The sequence below is a fragment of the Phymastichus coffea genome, unplaced genomic scaffold, assembly GCF_024137745.1.
Source record: "Phymastichus coffea isolate CEN01 unplaced genomic scaffold, Cenicafe_Pcof_1.1 PCOF00005, whole genome shotgun sequence".
NCBI classification, from domain to species: Eukaryota; Metazoa; Arthropoda; class Insecta; order Hymenoptera; family Eulophidae; genus Phymastichus; species Phymastichus coffea.
Window position 1 is genome coordinate 5,668,086 of NW_026706816.1, and position 21,405 is coordinate 5,689,490.

At 34.0% G+C, this 21,405-nt stretch overlaps 1 protein-coding gene across 4 annotated transcripts in view; it reads right to left on the reverse strand.

Moving 5' to 3' along the window:
- Positions 1–21,405, reverse strand: part of LOC131667483 (NAD(+) hydrolase sarm1) — an 836,900-nt gene that overhangs the window by 212,407 nt on the left and 603,088 nt on the right. The window lies entirely within an intron of this gene.

The following is a 21,405-nucleotide window of genomic DNA, read 5'->3' on the forward strand; positions in this document are numbered from 1 at the left end:
AACTTTAATTGATCAGTATATAAAAAACTTAATACAGATATTCATATGTTATAACATACTATGTATAAGGGGATCATACGCGAATATCGTTAATACATAAATAAAATACTTATGTCAAACGTAATTAATCGAAACTTTATAAAATAAAAAGCGAAGAAATGAGGAATTAAATAGTGTTCAGGCCTCGACCTGCATTTCCCAATTTTCCCCTCAACATCGGTTTGTGTGGCTGGCTTTTTCTCGCTCAAATTCTGGCTTATTTTTCGTTCAAATCAACGAGCCCACGGTAAACAGTCGTGACGTCATAACTTTATAAATATTAAGAGTAAATGTTTGGTCACATCTCATATCTCACCCATGTAAAATAACGACAGGTCGAGTCTTGCTTCTTATTAACTCTGTGACGTCTTCACATTTACGCTCTTTTTGACCTATGTCCACGTATGTAAACCGGGATGATCGTGTATATTGCTGAGAAAGTTTTTGACGCGCATAATTTTAACTTTGCCAAAGTGCGAACACAATACTGCCACAGAGGCAAAAAGGGGAACGAAGTGCCACCCTTGCCACAACAGCGTTAATAAAAAAAGGAAGAGCGACTTCGTGAATGCTCAATAGTGAAAGAGAGAATAGACATGATTTTATTTTATTTTAACTCACTTTTATTATTTCTTCTTTACTTTTGACACTTTATTTATCGTAGCTTTGCGCGCTTACAATAAATCTTACTTCAAATCTTCTTATCTTCGTGCTGCTGCTTGGCTAACGGTAATTATTGCAAGCCTAGTCCAAGACTCGCTTCTAAGCTAGAGAGTGAACGTTAGAGAGCCTTCTCCGAGCCTCAGATTGTGCAGAGCCTTTTATTAGCTGAGGGTGATTGGGTGGTTTTTCCCTTTCTCATCCCTTCAAAAAAGCTTCATCATAAAATTAGTCCCATTTTTCTCAGTCGTAGGAGGATTTTCTTGTCCAATTTTGGTGACGTTAATTGGACTGAAGGCGTGAGTTTTCCAAAGAAGCGGGACGGAGCAAAAAATAAGACCTCTCATAAGAGATGGACCCACTGGTACCTTTTTGGTCAAAATTTAGGTACTATTATTAATAATAGATACATGCAAAGCTACGTTGAATACTCTTAACTGCTATGTGGGGTAGATTTACCCCAGACAATTTTTTATAATAAATAAAATTTTTTTTTTTTTCAACAATTTTTTTCAGTGTATGTAACATTAAAAATTGTTAATCTGAATATTTTTTTTGTAGTAAAAAGTTTAATATATACTAGAAAAAATTTTCATAGCAAAATATCTAAGTCTCTATTTTATTCGATATTTTTCGGGCTGGGGTAGATTTACCCCACCGAGCAGTTACGTGGCCAAAATGAGGTGTGCAAGTTAAGGGTTAAACTACTTAAAACTAAATATTCGAGGGTGATCCGATAAGTACTTAGCCTACAAATGAAAAACGAAAATTTTAGAAAAGTGGCGTTTTATTTTTCAACATAGTCTCCTTTTAGTTCGATACACTTGGCCCAGCGATGCTCCAACTGCTTTAACCCGTTTGAAAAATACGTTTCCTCGAGGTCTGAAAAGTAGGCTTCCGTGACAGCGATTACCTCCTCATTCGACTCAAATTTCTGCCCGGCGAGTGACTTTTTCAAGTTTGGAAACAAAGAGAAGTCGCACGGAGCTAAATTTGGAGAATACGGTGGATGGGGCAACAATTCGTAGCCTAATTCGACCAATTTAGCTATGGCGACGGCGGAGATGTGAGCCGGTGCGTTGTCATGGTGGAAGAGCACTTTTTTCTTCGCCAAATGGGGCCGTTTTTTCTGCAATTCGACGTCTAATCGGCCCAGTAATTCGGCATAGTACAGCCCTGTGACCGTTTTGCCCCTCTCCAGGTAGTCGATGTAGATCACACCTTGTGAATCCCAGAAAACGGTGGCCATCACCTTTCCGGCCGATGGGGCAGTCTTCTCCTTCTTCGGAGCACTTTCGCCGGGTAAAGTCCACTGTTTCGACTGTTCCTTGGACTCTGGTGTATATTATACTAGTGGATCCATGTTTCGTCGACTGTCACGAAACGACGCAGAAACTCCTTCGGATTGCGCTTAAACAGCGTCAGACATTGCTCTGAAGTTGTGTCGCGGTTGCGCTTGTTGTCCAGAGTGAGCAAACGCGGCACCCATCGCGCCGAAGCTAGATTTGTCGCTAAAATTTCAAAGTTTAGTGATTGAAAGAAAAAATTTATTTCACTTTTCAGGTAAATACAAAATATTCTACAATTCATTTTTTCCTTTCTACAAGTTGAGTCGTTATTACTCATTTGTTTCTTTTACAAATGGATCTTACTCAACTAAATATTATTGCACGTGGCGAATTTAAGCACACCAAAAAGTTAGTGAATTGACGAAAGGATGCAAGTATATGATCATCAAAGTAAAGCCAGTTACAACATGATTTGGTGACAAAATAATTGTTGAGATTGACGACGAATTTCAACTGTTACTGTCATCCAAGCGATTGAATGCAATTACACAAAATCAAAATTTGATGGACGATTTGACGGAAAAGGCCAATAAACTTAATTTATTTATAAATTATCAGAGGAAACTGTCTAGAATTTAGTAGCGCGTAGACACATTATTATTAATAAATAAATACTCCAATCGTATTTTTACATCAAATGTTTATTTATTTATCCTTAAATCTACATACATAAGTTTAGACTCAAACTCTTTTTTTCTACAGTTCACTTTTACCTATCCGACTATTATGCGAATTATTGAATTGTAACCATTTCACAAACATTCAATTATCACGACTTTTAATAATTTTTTCAACCAGATATATATCGGGATGTTTCGTTTTTTGTAGTTCCTGCTCGTAAAAACCCTAAGTATAGGCTGATCTTGATAATCTTTCAAGTGATAAATAGTTGGATTTGATGAAACTACACATGCAATAGTAAATAATTCCGTAGACCAATTCGGTGTATATCCTTTTTCAAATATTTGCTTTGCATTACTCACTCTCACTTTATCACCAACTTTGAACTTTGGCTTCCTTCTTACGCATTCTTGAGCAAAATTGCGTAATACTTGAGCTTGATTCACCGTTGTCACTTGAATAGGTTTCTTACCAATCGTTCTGTGTTTTCGATTGTTGTAAGCAGCAGTGAGCTTTGGTCTCGTATCTACCCATTAGCGATTACCTCCTGATTCGACTTAAATTTCTGCCCGGCGAGTGACTTTTTCAAGTTTGCAAACAAAAAGACGTCGCACAGGGCTAAATCTGAAGAATACGGTGGATGGGGCAGCAGTTCGTAGCCTAATTCGACCAATTTGGCTATGGCAACGGCGGATGTGTGAGCCGGTGCGTTGTTATGGTGGAAGAGCACTTTTTTCTTCGCCAAATGGGGCCGTTTACTCTGCATTTCGACGTCGAATCGGCCCAATAATTCGGCATAGTACAGCCCTGTGACCGTTTTGCCCCTCTCCAGGTAGTCGATGTAGATCACACCTTGTGAATCCCAGAAAACGGTGGCCATCACCTTTCCGGCCGATGGGGCAGTCTTCTCCTTCTTCGGAGCACTTTCGCCGGGTAAAGTCCACTGTTTCGACTGTTCCTTGGTCTCTGGTGTATACCAGTGGATCCATGTTTCGTCGACTGTCACGAAACGACGCAGAAACTTACTTCTTAATAAACATAAACATTCAACCATATTCTTAGTTAAAACTGACTAATATTAATTTACACAGTGTTTACTAATTTAGAAACTTTATATGATAACATAAATGATTATTTAAATAATTAACGCCAAATCAGCTCAATTATCAGCTCAAGATTTTTTCATATAGGGTTTCTTAGTGGCTCAGATACTGGAAAGTTTTCGAAAGTTTTCGAAAGAAACATTCGGTTTTTATCTCGTTTCCTAATTAATATATTTTTTTTTTTTGAAAGAGGCTCTCAACTTATTATCTATTTGCCTTATGAATTTGTTAATCTTATAAATAAAATCTTAAAACTTAGGAATATATAAAAATTCATATAAAAGAAAAGGCGTTCGCCGTTACAACTCACAACACGATAGTTGATGATACTTGTTTTATATTTTGGATTACAAGTAGCAACTGGAATCAAATCTTCTCTGACGTTATTCCATCCAAAACTGATCTCAGAACTCACCAGAGGGCGAGCCATTATGGACAATCTTGTCTCTTCTCCTAAAATTTGACATAGTAGGAGAGAGCGCTCTAAGCGTTATGAGCAAAAGTATAAAAATCAGTGCACACGATTATTCAGTCCATAAATTCTAGCAGATAAATCGACTTCAAATCTCTCTGAAGCCCTCCAAGCCTTCTATCAGGGATAGAAGTTCATCTTTGACAACCAATGTCTTCTGCCAAACTAAGAGATACTTCCAAGAAGACTGCCAAACCTAGAGAATTTTCCGAAGTTTTTCCAGTGGATTTTCCAAGGCTTTTTCAGTAAAATAACAAAGTGATAAGTAGCAGTATTCTCAATCCTATTTTAAGTCAACGCCTTCTCCCTTCAACCATCCAAGATTTGTTTTTCTTTCATATTCACCAAGACTCAATCTGATGATAACAAAGTTATATCAGACAGTTTTTATATAAACAGATAGATTTATGTAATATTAAAAAATAAATTACATAAATAATATTTTTGCCCTGTAAAATTCTTCACTTATATACATATTTATGAGGGAGAGGGAAGGTCGGTAGAAGAGTGTGGACGTGTCTTGGCTGTGAGTGCGAGTTTTGGTGAGAAAGTTAAAGAGGAAAAGTGTTTGAGGAGAGAAATAGAGGTGAAAAGAGCGTGGAGGCGGAAGAGGAGTGGAGTAGAGGGAGAGAGGCTAGGAGAAGAGCAGGAAAAAGCAGAGAGAGAGGAATAAAGAAAAAAAGAAAAGTTGAGGTTAAGAGAGAAAATCAGGAAGCGTGAAAGGTAGATAGAGAGGAGGGGTGGTAAGAAGTAAAGGCGGAGACAGAAAAGGTAAGAAAGGGAATAAAGGTGAGATCACGAGTAGAATTAGAGTCGAATTACGGCGTACGGGATAGTGATGGAAAGATTTGTGACAACAGAAAAATTAAGAGATAAAGGTGGAAGGATGGATAAGAAAGGCCCAGAGGAGGAAAAGAAGAAAAGAGTAAAGATGGCGAGGGGGAGAGAGAGCGGAGAGGGGCTGAGGGAGAATAATAGAGGAGAAATGAGAGAGGCAAAGAGATGCAAGAGTGAAAGCGAGGGGAGCGAGACGGAAGGGGAGGGGGGAGAAGGATTGGACAACACGATAAGAGAAGTGGGAAAAAGTAGTGGTGCAGAAGATATAATGGAAAAGATACGGGCAGATATAAGGGATTTAAGAGAGGTATGGGAGGATGAAAGGAAAGAATGGACAGAAATGTTTAAAGAAATAATGGGAAAAATGGAAAGAATGTAGGCAGAAAGGAAAAGAAGAGAAGAAAGATGGGAGAAAGAAATAGGAAAAGTTAGAAGAGATCAAGAGAGAGAGAGAGAGAAGAAAGAAAGAAAGAGACGAAACAAGAAAGGGAAAAAGCAGAACGCAAAGAAAAGAAATTGCAGGAAAAATGGGGAGAGAGGATGAACCAGTTGGAAGAGGAGTGCGTGAAACTAAAAGAAAGTATAGAAGGAGGAAACAAGAAGCAAAGAGGAACAGAAGTAGGCAATAAGGAAGAATTAGAGTATATGAGAGAAAAAATGGATAGAGAAAGTAGGATAAACAATATAATAGTGACAGACTTAGAGGGTGAGTTAAGATGGGAAAAGAAGGAAGAGGCAGAGCACTCGCTAAGGGAGGAACTAGAAATGAAAGGAGAGATAGTGAATCTAAGAAGAATAGGAGGGACAGCGGGGAAGGGTGATCGGAAAGAAAGAGGAAAAAATATGTGGCAAATTAGATGCGCTTCATGGGAAAAAAAGAAGGAATTATGAAGAAGAAAAAGAAGCTGGGACAGAAAAAGATATACATAGATCAGAACTGGACGTGGAAGCAGAGGAAGATAAGAGAGGAAGTAAGATGGAAAGCGAGAGAAATAAAAAGTAAAGGTAAGGAGGTAAAGATGTGGCATAACGAGGTGAAGTTAGAATAAGAAGAATGGTGGTGGAGCGAGAAAGAAGGAAAAATGGTAGGAAAAAGGACGGAAGGGTTTCGAAAACAATAGGGATAAAAGAGAGAGAGAGGAGGGAAGGGAGAGAGAAGGAAGAAAGGCAATAAAGATACTATTCTGGAACGTGACGGGGATGAGGAGCATGGAGGAAGACGACTGGGAATATGTTCGGGAATTCGACATAATAGGGCTAACGGAAACCTGAGTGAAGAGGCAAGGGGCAAGAACTGGTGTGGAGAAACAACTGAAAGTGTACAACATAGAGTGGGGAGACTCAAGATGAGAAGGAAGAAGGGGGAGAGAAATAGGGGGAGGAATAATGTCGGTAAAAGAGAGGAAAGGAATGAATAAGGTTGAATGGAAGAAAGAAAGGACAAGTGAGGTAATAGTAGGAGAAATAAAGATCGGAGGGAGAAAATACATGATAGCATCGGTGTATATGCAACATGAGAAGAAGGAAAACTATGAATACCTAAGCGAAGAGATAGAGGAGAACAAAGAAAAAACAATAATTATAGGAGGAGACTTCAACGCAAGAACAGGAAATGAAGGGAGAGAATGGGACACAGAAGAAAACATAGAAGAAATAAAGGCCAAGGATAAAGTGTTAAACGCAGAGGGAGAAGAAATGATAAAATGGCTAGGAGAAAGGGGCTTACTGATAATGAATGGGAGAAAAGAAGGAGATGAAGAGGGAGAAATCACATATATAGGAGCGAGAGGAATGTCAACGATAGACTATGTAGTAGGTAACGAGGAAGGTGATGAGGCAATAAAAAGGGTTTAAATAAAAGAGAGGGTAAAGTCGGACCACTTACCAATAGAGATGGAATTGGGAGACGAAATAGCGGAAGAAAGAAAAGAAGAGGAAGAAAGAATGATAGACGACTGGAGCGAAGAAGGTATAAGGGAGTATCAGAGATGGATAGACGCAATAGAGGGAACAGAAAAATGGAAAGAGATAAAAAGTAGAGTGAAGAACGCAGTTGTAAAAAAGAAGATAAGAAAAATAAAAGGATCGAAAAAAAGCTGGTGGAGAAAAGAATGTAAGATAAAAAGGGCTAGGATGATGGCAGAGTTAAATTAGATAAGAAAAGGGGAAGGAGACAAAGGCAAATACCTAGAAGCAAAGAGAGAATACAGCGAGGAAATAAGAAAATCAAAAGAAGATGAGAGGAAAAGAGTGGCAGAAGAAATAAGAAAAGATAAGACGAGAAGAAAATTCTGGGATAAAGTGAATGGCAATAGGAAGAAAAGAATTGGATTAGATGAAAATATAGGAAAAGAAGAATGGTTAAAGCACGTCAAGGAACTACTGGGAGAGAAAGAAAAGGAAGAAAGCAAAGGGGAAGAAACCGAAGAAGGCGAAGGAGAGGAAGGTGAAGATATCAAAGAAAGAGAAGTAAAAGAGGTAATAAGAAAAATGAAATAGAAAAAGGCGACAGGAGAAGATAGTATAGCAAATGAAGCGTGGATGGAAGGCACGGAAGGCTTGATAAAAGATATGACAAAATGCTTAAACGGAATATGGAACGGAGAAGGATATCCGCAAGAATGGAGGAAGGGAATAATAGCACCAATATGAAAGGGAGGAAAGAAGAAGTAGAAAACTATAGAGGAATAACGCTAATGGACACAGGATATAAAATATATGCGGAAATACTGAGGAAAAAGCTGGAAAGAGAACTAGAAGCTAAAGAAACGCTAAGCGATACGCAGATGGGATTTAGGAAGAAAAGAGGAACAATGGACGCAATATATATATATTAAAAACAATAATAGGGAAGGAAATAAGAGAAAAAGGAGGAAAACTGTTTGTATTCTTTGCCGACATAAAGGCCGCTTTTGACAAGATAAAGAGGAAGAAAATATGGGAAACAATGAAAGAGAAAGGGATAAATAGAAAAATTAGGAAAAGAATAGAAGAAATATACAAGAAAACAGGGAGTAAGGTAAAAGTTGGAGAAGAAATAATTGGGGAGTTTGAGACTTACAAAGGCGTAAGGCAAGGGTGCCCTTTGAGCACCACGCTATTTAATTTTGCCTTCGCCGACCTGGAAATAAAAATCAAGCAGGTGCAGGAAGGAGGGGTAGTGCTGGGAAGGAAGAAAATATGAACATTAGGATATGCAGATGATATAGTGATGATGACAAAGAGTGAAAGTGGAATGAAAGCAATGCTGAAAAAATTAAAAAGATATCTGGAAGAAAGGGGATTAGAGTTAAATGTAGGAAAATCAAACATGATGAAATGCAGAAGAGGAGGAGGAAGGGGGAAGGAAGAAGAATTCGAATAGGAAGGTGAGAGGATAGAGATGGTTAAAGAGTACAACTACTTGGGATATGTGATAAGCAGAAATAACGGAAATAAAAAGCAGATAAAGAAGCTAGAAGGGAAAATAAATATGGGACGGAAGACTATGGGGGCAAGGAGAAAAGCTATTTAGAGAAAATTGGGAGCTAAGGATGAACCTGTTCGATGCACTGACGAAAAGCGTGATTTGTATGGAGCAGAAATCTGGGGATGGAAGAGATATGAAGGAATAGAGAGACTACAACTAAAATACATAAAATGGGTATTAGGATTAGATAGAAACACGCCAAGTTACTTAATACGATGGGAAACAGGAAGACAAGAAATGAAAGAAACAGCATTAGAAAGAGGAATGAGGTATGAAAACAAAATATGAGAAGAAAGAGATGGCTCAATAAAAAAAGAAGTATGGAGAGAACTAAAGAAAAGGGAAAGAAATGAAAAAGATAAAAAGGGTAAGAAGGAGGAGAGAGAGGAAAGGCTAGAAAAAAGTAAAATATACAGAGAGAGGGAAGAGAGAGATGAAATGAGGGAAGAGTTTTGGGAAGAAATAAGAGATGAGCTAAAGAAAAAAGAAGAAAAAGAACTAGAAGAAAAACTAGAAAAATCAAGATACATAAACGAGTGGAAAGAACTGAAAGAAGAAATGAAAAAATATAGGATAAAGGAAATTCAAGGAGAGGGAAGAATAATACAAATAAGGGATAGGTTTAGGTTAGGTAATGAAACGAGAGAAAGCAGGTATTGGGAAAAAGAAGAAAATAAGAGATGCAGAATGTGTATGAAATAGGAAGAAAATTGGAAACACATAGTAGAAAAATGTGAAAAAAGCAGAAAGGAAGGGGAAGAATGGGAAAAAATAATAATAGGAAACAAAGAAGCAAAGAAAAGATAGCGTGGATGATGGAGATAAAATAGAAAAGAAGAAACGAAGAGAAGAAAGAAAAAGAAAAACAAGAGGACGAAACTGCAAGACCCTAAAGAGAGACGGAAACAGAAGACAGAGAAGCAAGACTCGCAGACACATCTACACACACACACACACACACACACACACACACACACACACACACACACACACACACACACACACACACACACACACATACACATGCAAACACACACACAAAACACAAATACTAGCAACTACACAAGCGAGAGGAAGCAGGTATTGGAGGATGGAGCAAAATGGAAAAGAAGAAGAATCGAAGAAGAGAAAGAAAAAGGTAAATTAGAAGACAAATTATGAGATACAATTATAAATTATAAAATAAGTGAGGTTGAGGAAAGGAAAGGCAGCGGGAGCAATAGGAATTAAGAAAAAGGTGTCAAAGCCCTAATCAGGAGATAGGCCAATCAATGAAGATTTTTTCGTGACATTAATACTATCAGCAAACCAACTATGCAAAGTTGTTTAATACTATGCGTAGATGAAAACTTATGTTTCGAACTCGCAACTTTCATTTAATAACTTTTTACAGCCGTTTGAAATTTGCAAAAACATGTTTTTCGCGTATAAAACCAAAACTATTGAAGTTAGGTATGTACCTCAATGGAATAAGTTATAGATAATAGAATTATCTATAAAATGAGCTATCGTTCATCTCAATCGATTAATTAATAATTAATATAATTACAAAAAACATCAAAATTGATCAAAAAAGGTAACATTTCAAAAATTCATATCTCCACATAGAGTGATGTTGAAAGAATTAGCTTATGATATTTTGTAGATTGCATTGTCTTCTTCATGTATGCTAAATCTGAGCTATATATAATTATTACTTTCGGCACTACAGTAATGACAATTAAACCTTTTTTTTTTTTAGTACATCTTGCATAATGCCCTGTGGCTCAGCCGTTAGAGTTATACATTATTTGAAAAAAGTTTTTTAAATTTCAATAATCAAACTACAACTTTGTCATTTGAACTTTTGCTCTAAAATTAGTTTAAAAGGGTGAAATTTGTCGTTGAATATCGGGCAAAATGCGCCCGAGCGTTAAAGAAAGCGAGTGGTGGGAGATACAGATCCCCGGAGGGGAAGTATATATAGTAATAAAAAAGCCAGGCGCTCGGCGTTTGACATGAATATTACTTATTTTGATATTATTTACGCTATTTTACTGAAATTTAATTAACAGTTTGAGTTACGTTTTAGGGACACTTATAATGTGATAAATATAATTACCAAAAATGAACATGTATTTTGTTTAAATGTTAATGAAATAACTACATTTTTTATGGGGATAAATGTATTATAAATAAATATTAATTACTATTTGCCTACATTATAATAAAATATACGCATATATGTTTCGTATTATTTATTTAACAAATATCGTATGCGTACTTAATTCAGTTGAAAAATAAAAAAAATTTCAGTAAAATAGCGTAAATAATATCAAAATAAGTAATATTCATGTCAAACGCCGAGCGCCTGGCTTTTCTATTACTATATATACTTCCCCTCCGCGGGATCTGTATCTCCCATCACTCGCTTTCTTTAACGCTCGGGCGCATTTTGCCCGATATTCAACGACAAATTTCACCCTTTTAAACTAATTTTAGAGCAAAAGTTCAAATGACAAAGTTGTAGTTTGATTATTGAAATTTAAAAAACTTTTTTCAAATAATGTATAACTCTAACGGCTGAGCCACAGGGCATTATGCAAGATGTACTAAAAAAAAAAGGTTTAATTGTCATTACTGTAGTGCCGAAAGTAATAATTATATATAGCTCAGATTTAGCATACATGAAGAAGACAATGCAATCTACAAAATATCATAAGCTAATTCTTTCAACATCACTCTATGGGGAGATATGAATTTTTGAAATGTTACCTTTTTTGATCAATTTTGATGTTTTTTGTAATTATATTAATTATTAATTACTCGATTGAGATGAGCGATAGCTCATTTTATAGATAATTCTATTATCTATAACTTATTCCATTGAGGTACATACCTAACTTCAATAGTTTTGGTTTTATACGCGAAAAACATGTTTTTGCAAATTTCAAACGGCTGTAAAAAGTTATTAAATGAAAGTTGCGAGTTCGAAACATACGTTTTCATCTACGCATAGTATTAAACAACTTTGCATAGTTGGTTTGCTGATAGTATTAATGTCACAAATTACCTCATTTTTGGCTTTATTGATTGCCCTAAGAAAGATAGATGAAATGATTAGCAAGAATGAGAGCAAAAGCAAAGGAAAAGCAAAGGTGAAAAGGCAAAAGAAAGTAACAAAGGAAAAAGTTGAAAAGAAAATTTGCAAGAAAGAGAAAAACATAAGAGCGGAAAAGGCAGATCTTGGAGAGAGAGAGAGGAAGAGAAGATTAATCAACAGAAAAATAGGAAGAAGAGCTGAACAGTCAGAAGCAGAAGACGGAAACGCAAGAGTTGCAGATACACCTACATACGTACACATATACACAAAACACACACACACACACAAAACACATACATTATCAATTACACAAACTGGATACGAGACACAATTGTAATATAAGAAATGAAAACCAAATGTAACATATAAGTTGTAAATAAATAAACTAACTACATATTTATAAATTATCAATGCAAGGTATTGGCGATATTGATTTAAAATCATGACTAGAAGAAATTTTCGTACTCAACAATATGATATACTCAAAAAATCTGGTGAAAAACTTATTTTCATTGCGGAAATTCGTTGATCAAGTACTAAAGGTGTGCTTAGATAACAAATGTATAAATATCTATGCGCCTATCGAAAGAAAAACAGATATTTTAAAAAATTATAATAAACCATTTTACAAGATAGAGCTTAGATTAAATGGTACCGAACAGAGTACAAAAATTAATAGCTGTAAGAGGTTACTGATTAATTTAGCTAGACAAAGTAGAAAAATAATTGAATCAACAGGGAATAAAAAAGTTTCATCAAAAGGCCACGAAAACAAAAAATAAACTTATGGAAATTACTAATAATAGGAAAATTAAAAAGGAACAAAATTTATGTATTCAAGATATCGAAGGCTAGATACAACTTCTAACTAAAAAGAGAGAGAAACTTAATACAGTTATGCTTTGGCATGCGAGATTAGGTGATATGTCTATCACATATATGCAAATGTTTAAAAATATATATCCTAAACTAAAAAAGTTTAATACGTAGGATTTTGACGAAAGGGTCCAATAGTATGATGTAGGTTATCAGGCAAAATTAAAGAAATCACCTTTTATTAAAATCATATTTAGGGAAAAGGAGCTGCTGATAAAAATACACGTGGATGTTATTGGGTACGTTAGCGCCTTTCTAGTTTTCCGGTTGTGATCGTTAAACTCATTTATAGAACATTATTACTCAATTGATAAAGAATCGTTTCAGAAATAGCTTAAGTTGAAGTGAAAATTGAATAACATTTATTTTTAAACATTTAGGAAATCAATTAAGTCGCTACTGTAACATACATATAATCGAACTCGGTAATACAAACATAGGATTAAGAGAGCAACGAACCGCCGTAGTTCCCAGAATTATAATAGGCTTAGGAAAAAATGTAAATAAGAATCGTACGCGAAGACAGTATATATAAGAGTGGACGACCTTGGTAGGGTACTCTTACTTTGGCCATCCCAGCGAATTGACGTGACGATCTCCGCTAACGTGCGATTGGATTTGATCGTTAAACGAGGAGGATCACGTTTAATAACTTAAAATATCCTATCCTATTGGGCCAAAGTGAAGCCAGTTAGAATATTGTATTCCGATGCATTACTTTAACCGGTAATACATACGAGCACAATAATACAAAACACACAAAATTCCTTAATCCAGTTACTTGGAAATTCCCGACGCAAACGACAAGGCTGTTCGTTTGCTTGACGGAAATCCATTTAACTATCCTGATCCATTATATTGAATCCGCGAGAACTTCGGATCTCAAACAAACTCGACTTACCAATAATAAGTTACACTACAACTCATAGAAAACATTATGTGAAAAACGGTATACTTAGGAAGTGAAGCAGACTGTGTGACGTAAGAGAAATCAATTAAAATTGCAATCTAATAGAAGATAATGATTTTACTTTCAAAATTACATCGTAAGAATTTTTCAAGATTTCATAAGTGAAAGCCAATAAATAATTAAAAATCGAGGAAATCGATTAGTTTGAAAATAGTAAGTAGGTAAACTAGAGAGGCCTCGGCTAAGGGAGGTATCAGCTCACTGAGCTGATGTCCGTGCATTTTGACTTCGACACTGTTAACTCACCTTCCCCCTCTCCTTACTGAGCTAATGTGCTCTCTATTCATTTTTACAGTCGACCTCGTGCGATTTCAATCTCTGTTCAGTTCGGAAATAGTGTAAGCAACAATCGGATATGTATGACTTACATCTGCGAAATGACAACTGTCGATACATCAGTAGAGATAAGTCTTTTATCTAAACATAGTGCACTTTGTAAGGTATATTAGAACGTTCCATTTAATCTTCGTTCACATCGGCATTACCGTCCATATAATAATTTTCCACTAGAAAAAGGTTCACATAATTTTCTTTTTTTTCATCAATTAAATGTTGCGACTAAACCTCGTAGGACCCATTTTTCAAATTTAACGACTTCTTTCGGGTGTACCGGAAATGATAGATTTTTGAAATTATATTTATCTTGATGAGTAGTATATGCAGTGACACACCACGCATTCTTTGAGATTGAATAAAACGCCGAAAAGATGACTCATTTGGAACATTCGTTGTCATTGTTCTGCATATTCACACAAGTTTTTTTTCTTCTAATAGGTTCAGGAAATTCAACGTAAGAACCAGCCCTCGTGGGATTGCACTTGCTGATATTTACGGTCAAGTTTAATATAACACAAAAACACCAGTCCGAGTCTTGCTCTTGAAATTCTTCCGTGCTCTTATTGACAGATTCTAAAATGTTTTCAATGATTCACTCGTGGTATATCGGTGCCATCTGAGTATTGAAATGCTTCACATCGAGCGTTTTATCGTAATTATTCTTTTAGACTCCATACTTGGCATATTGTACAGCATTCACTTTTAGAGAACTATGTTTCTTCAAGGTCTTCTTAATTTGAGCATGGAATAATACTTTAGCATGCCCCAAAAGCATATTTAAATGCAGATGTTTTAGATTGATGCGGTCTTTATTCTGTCCTTGAACGCACTATTGATGTCGATCCAGCAAACTGTTGAGTCTTGAGCTGGATTGACAATAGTATTGGTGTAGTACTAGCCGATTCGAGACCTTCAACTACATTCAAAATAACGATAGATTCATTGTATTGGAGAGCTAAATGTGTATATACGAGGGTGGGCGGGTCAATAAGTCTTTACAAAAAGAAGGAAAAAATAGTTTTGCGTATGTAATTTTTTTTATTTTTCAACATAATCTCCTTGAAGGTCGATACGTTTTATTAAACGGCCTTCCAGTTTTTTTTAACCATCAGAAAAATATGATTTCTGAAAACCCTCAAAATAGGCATTTGTTTCGGAGATGGCTTCTTCATTCGACGTGAATCGTTGTCCGGCAAGCCATTTTTTGAGGTTAGGAAATAAGAAAAACTCACTGAGTTTTTATATTTTAATTTTCTATATTGTCAAATCAGGTGAATATGGTGGATGGTCAATTAATTCGAACTTTAAATCGTTAATTTTTGCCATCGAAACTACACACGTGTGAACTCGAGCATTGTCACGAAGAAAGAGGCATTTTTTTTTGTTCACGTGAGGACGTTTATCTCTGATTTTTTCTTTCAGCTAACCTAGTAATGATGCATAATATTGTCCAGTGATCGTCTGGCCCTTTTTCAAGTAGTCGATGTAGATAATTCCATACGAATCCCAGAAAACCGTGGCCATAATCTTGCTAGCTGACTTTACTGTATTTGCCTTCTTTGGGGCTGGTTCTCCTGCGGTATATATAGACATAGCAAAATCCTTGTTCTAATAAATTTCTTAGTATTTTTATTAGTACTCTTTGAAATACTCTCGGTGAGTTTATTAATCCGAATGGTAGTATTTTGAATTAAAAAGTCCTAGGCCGGGTACACTAAATGCAGTTTTATGAATGTCTGATTCCTTTATTCGTATATGGTGAAATCCTGACACAATATCCATGGTGGTGAAATATCTGTTTTTTCCAATGCTATCGAATATTTTAGTTATATTTGGTAGTAAATAGGAATCTGATATTGTCTCCTATAATCTATCACTAATCTCCATTTTTTTGTCCGTGTTTTGTTAGGCCTTTTTTTGGAACGACCCATGCTAGAGTATTCTCCTATTTTGCATAATCCAACCTGTTTCCCTTCTAACTTGCATATATCTTCAAATGAAATTATTAGATTTTCTATAATTTTTCGTTTCTTTTTTCCTAAATAATTCAAATTTATGGTGTTTAATAAGAATACTTTCTTTTCCTCTGTATTTTTTATTTTGTCAAAGTTTTCTTTTAATTCTGATTTTAAGTATATGGAGCCACAGTACATAGTTTCTATACATTCTGGTGTTGGATTTATTGTATTATTCTTAAATTCTCTGGGCATATCTTCTATGTCAAATGTGAGATAGTTTATTATGTTTTTTTTATTCTTATATGTAGGCACGTCTATCATCATGGAGTTATTTCTTAATATTTTGTAAAAGGTAATATAATTTTGTATACTGTATTCGTCATTTATGAGCTCATTTTTTTTCAAGTGCTTTATGTAGATTTTCCATAAACTGTTCCATACGGAGATGGTATATTGATTTCATAGACTTTTTTTCATTACTAATGAATTCTTGATGACTTGCATTTGTAATTTTATTTTATATCTTATTCATTGCGTATAACAATTTTTGAACGTTGTCATGTATGGTTATATCTATTTCTTCCTGGGATGTTTCATTAAAATCTGTGATTTTTAATTTATCTTCTAGACTTACTATTGATCAATTACACGGTGTACTTCTTTTTTGCGTGACTTTTATATTAGATTCTATTACTGAGTTTATTTGATGTTTTCTATTTGTTCATTTCAGTTGTAACTTTTCGACATTTATTTCTAAATATCCTTCATCTAATCTTAGTTTGTGATCTAGCAGGGCTTTATTACCTAGTATTCCGTCGAAGGGTATAGAAAATTTCTCAAGTGTTACATAAAAATTAAAATAAATATTATGTATTGGTATTTGTGTGGAGTCAAGTGTTTTTATTGAGTCATCTGTGATACCAGAAATGAGTATTTACTCATTGTTGTTGATATAAATAGATGAGATACTATTCTTTTATATTATGTTTAACTGTGCTCCGCTGTCCATTAATAGAGTTAATTTTTTGATTGAAACATTGTCTATTTCTATGTATTGTAATAAGTTTTCGATATTGAGTACGTAGGTCAATGATCTATGAACTCTCTATTTTCATGTCTATGTAATTTTTTAAAGTAGTTTTGATTATTTTGTAATTGTTTTACAGTAGTATTTAAATATGTATCAAATTGACTTGATTATAACATTTTGTTCTCTTTCCAGGCGTTCCCTCTGGCAAGAGTTTCGTAGTCTCGACTTATTTCAAAAACAGTTTTCTGTCTTTGCCCTACTGCTTTACAAGTTTCGCAAAAATGTTCTATTTCTCTTTGTTTTTGGAGTAATTTACTGCATTTATTGATTGAGTGTCCCTATTCATTACTGAATTTGCAAAATTTCTTTGTCTTTCCTGGTGTATAGTTAATTATTACTTCTAATTTTCTATAGTAGTTCACTGTATGACCGGAGCTTTTACAATATTTGCAAAATTTTCTTTAGAAGTTATTGGAAATCGTATTATTCATGCTTGTTTGTATTATTGATGTTTTCCTCAATGTTGGGCAAAACTTTGCTGTATAACCAGATTCCTCGCATAATTGGCATTTATATTATTGCTTTGTTTTATATTCTGCTATCAATACTTTAGCTTGTTCGCAATCTTTTTCCATATATCCTCAACTTTCACAAATGGTGCAAACTTTGACTGTTAAGAGCTTTTCGTCAATTCTGCAGTCTTTTACTGTATGTCCTTTATTATTACATTTACCACAGATTGCATCTAGGTAATTTTGATATGAAAGTTCTAGATTATCACAAAATTCGTACCTAACTTTCTTTGGTTCTGATTTTTAGAGCACATACTCGTATTTGGGTCGTAACCTACCCCATCACGTTTTCAACATGCTTCATAATCTTTTATGTAAAGGCGCTGACTTACTTCATGCCCTAAGTCTTGACAATATTGGCAGTGCATATTTTACCTCTTAATTTGCATAAGTTAATTGAGTAGCTTGATTGATTACAAAATCTACAGATTAATTTGATTTTACTTTTTGCGTTTCTGAAGTTAATAGAAAGATGATCTTGCCGTTTGCAATATACGCAACCTGCTTTTTTACAAAACAGAGCTTCGTGCTGAAAATTTCTGCAATTCTCGCAAATTAGTATTTTCATAGATTCTTCATGTCTGTTTCCGTTACACATGTTAATAACTGCTTTGTCCATTGCCATTCTTCTTTTGATATCATTTTCCATTTCTATGGCTCTTACAAGGGAACCACCCAAACCCGACCTCACCGATTTGAATGATTTTGGGATATGTTTTAGTACTTGAAAAAAAATTAGATATGTGTTTTTTTTTATCGGTCCATAAGGGCATTTAAGGGGTGAAATCCACTCTGAAAATCAACCCATAAAATCAGTTTTTTTAATACTTCTCAGCATCAAATGAATATTTTTCAGTAAACTCAACATTAAAAAATTTTTTATAAAAAGGCGCTTTTAAGGACATAACATTTATACCGAAGGGTTGCAACCCCCTTTTTAATAGGGGTAAATACACTATTTTTTGTACTGTTTTACGACATGTAATATAGTAAATCAGCTCGAGTGATTTAAAAATCGTACTGATAATGAGAAAATACCAAAATTAAATTGACGTGTTTCCGGATTAAAAAAAAAATGTTTAAGGGGTGTTTCACCCCCTAGAAACCACCCCCGTCACACTATCAGCAGGTTAATCCACCTAACCCTGGGATAAACAAGTTTAGTCGTTTGTTATTTCTTGAAATAATAGAATTTTACACCATAAACGAGTTATCTCAGCTGTATAACATACCTCATATCCACCTACCTCTAACCTATCTAACCCCTACCCTTATAAACCACCCTTACCGAACCACATGCGGACTAACCTTATATAAATAGCGAAAAATAAATGTATTTCTTGAATAACATTCATGTTGCATAACAATATGTCCCAAGTATTAAAAATTTTATGTAATAATTATTATTTTCTTTTCATTATAAATATAAAAAAGATAAAAATAATTAACAACGGCTTATAAATATAAGATTTGAGACTAAAATAAATTATAAATAATTATTAACTATTTTGTTTTTTCGAAATTAATAATAACAGTTATAGTATCAGTTTTTTAAAATTATTATTTGCATTGTATTACATATAGCTGTATATAAAAGAGTAATAATATTAGTTATTATTTTTTGAACGTAAAGTTAATTCGTAATAAAGAAAAATAACAAGTAATAACAGTAAAAAATTATTAATTTTAAAAGTGGAAGTTTAATATAGGTATTATTTCTTTTTTAATCATTTACCATTTGTCAATGAAAAAAGAAATTATAACAAATAATTGATTATATTAATAGTTATAAATAGTTATTATTGTCTCAATTCCTATACTTATAAACTGTTTACTTTTTTCAATTTTCACTTGTGGTTTAGTTTACTTTTTGTTGGTACTATACTTTGCTGTACACTTTATCTTATTTACAATTTTATCTTATCAATGGCTCGAAGAAGATCAGTTATATCAAATCTACGCCCCTTACGATAATAAGACATCCGATACATATTTCATTATTCATAGTAGTTGAAGAAAACTCAAGTATTTAAAAAGTTAAAGTTTTCTTATAGAGCTGGATTTATAAATAAACTTATTTCTATATTTACATACAAATCTCCCGAACACGAAAATATAGTACATAACAAGAAGAAAAGTTTTTGTCTACTACGTAAGTATTTATGTCACTTATCATATATAATTTTATTCAAATATTTTGATTTGTAAACATGTGAAATATAACTGTTAAAAACGTATGATCGAATTTTATCTATAGACTAGGTTTTCTTTTGTCTTTTGTAAAATAATTCAATTGCAAAAAAGAGTATTTATATCTTGATTTTGTATTAGATTAAAACATGAAGACCAATCCTTTGAACGTAGTCAATTTATTATTAGCATATTTTCAAAGCTTACAAATACCAGATAGCGAGATTAATTTCAAAGAAATTAAATTGTCAGAAAAGTTGAAAGAAATATTAATAGATACCGTGTATGATATTGTTTAATGATATTGATATGATTGTTGAAGAGACGTTAGATTTTCATGAAGATTATAAAGATACTGATGCTAAAATAATCGAAAATGAAGTTCAACATCACTTTCCTGATCCTGATTTTGCACCAACAAATCAGTGCACCAATGATAATGAAGAAATCGCATTTGATTATAAACAAAGAGCCGTGGAATTTTGGAGGAGCGGAAAAAACAAAAACTTAAAACTGGATACTGTACAACATAGATTCAAACAAGTTTCATCTATAAGTCAACTTAAACGTTGGGCGAAAACAATTAATAAAAATGGAACTTACCGAGAAAAAATTGCGCAAATTTGCCAATAGACGTTTGATAATTTAAAAGCCGCTATTGCAGTTGGTACGATAGTGCATGATCGAGATATACGGAAATGTGCATTGCAAGCTCAAAAAATTGTTGGCCATGAAGATATAAGATTTAAGGCTTTTCAAAATTGGTTACTAAAATTTAAAAAAGCTCATAGAATAGTATCTAGAAACATAAATAAATTTATCACCAAAAAAACATTAGAAAGTAAAGAAGAACTACAAACTAATGCTGATGTTTTGTAGCTGATGTTAAATCATGTATACCAGAAATCGGCATTGCAAACGTTTATAATTCAGATGAGAGTGTTTTCCAATTAGAAATGCACTCGGGAAGAACATTAGCAGTTGAAGGAGAAAAGCAGGTGCAATGACTGGTACAGTCGGTTTCACCGACAACGCACAGTTATACAATTCAGCCAAATATATCAACAACCGGGAAACTTTTATCACCACTTTTTATAGTATTAAAAGAAAAAAGTGGTCAATTTGGTCCCATAGTGGAATCTTCATTACTTAGACCAGAAAATGTTCATATGGAAGCATCTAAATCTGGAAAATTAACGATAAGTTAGTGTATTTTTGTTTATTATAATGCAATGACAAAAAAATTTTGACATTTTTTAATTTTAGATCATTTTAAAATTTGGTTGAAAGAAGTTTTTTACCCAAATGTTTGACCTCAACCTATACTTTTACTCGACTCTTGGAGTGTACATTGCGATAAAGCTGTAAGGGAAACGATGCCGACAAACAAAATTGTTAATATAAAAAAAATTCCCATAGGAACGACAGGGAATATCCAACCACTCGATGTTTATGGATTTCGTATCTGGAAAAACTTCGTTCGACGTTTATCAGATCAAGTAATTTTGATGGACTATGAAATAAATCTACATTTAAGAAATAACATCATAAAAATGCAATCTCTTGTCCATAAACAGCTTTCTTCACCAAGATGAAAACCACCACCTTGCTGAAAAACCAGCTAAAACAGATAACCCTGTTGATTTTAGTTTTGGAGATTCTTGCAATATACATTGCGAAGTAGAAATACGTAAAAATGTTGCTATAATACGGTGTGGTTGGTGTAAAAAATCATTATGTTTCAAACACTTTTTCGATAATTATCATTTCTGTAAGGAATTCGTTGAATGATACATTTTAATTAACCAATAAATAAAAAAAAGAAAAACATGAAAATTATT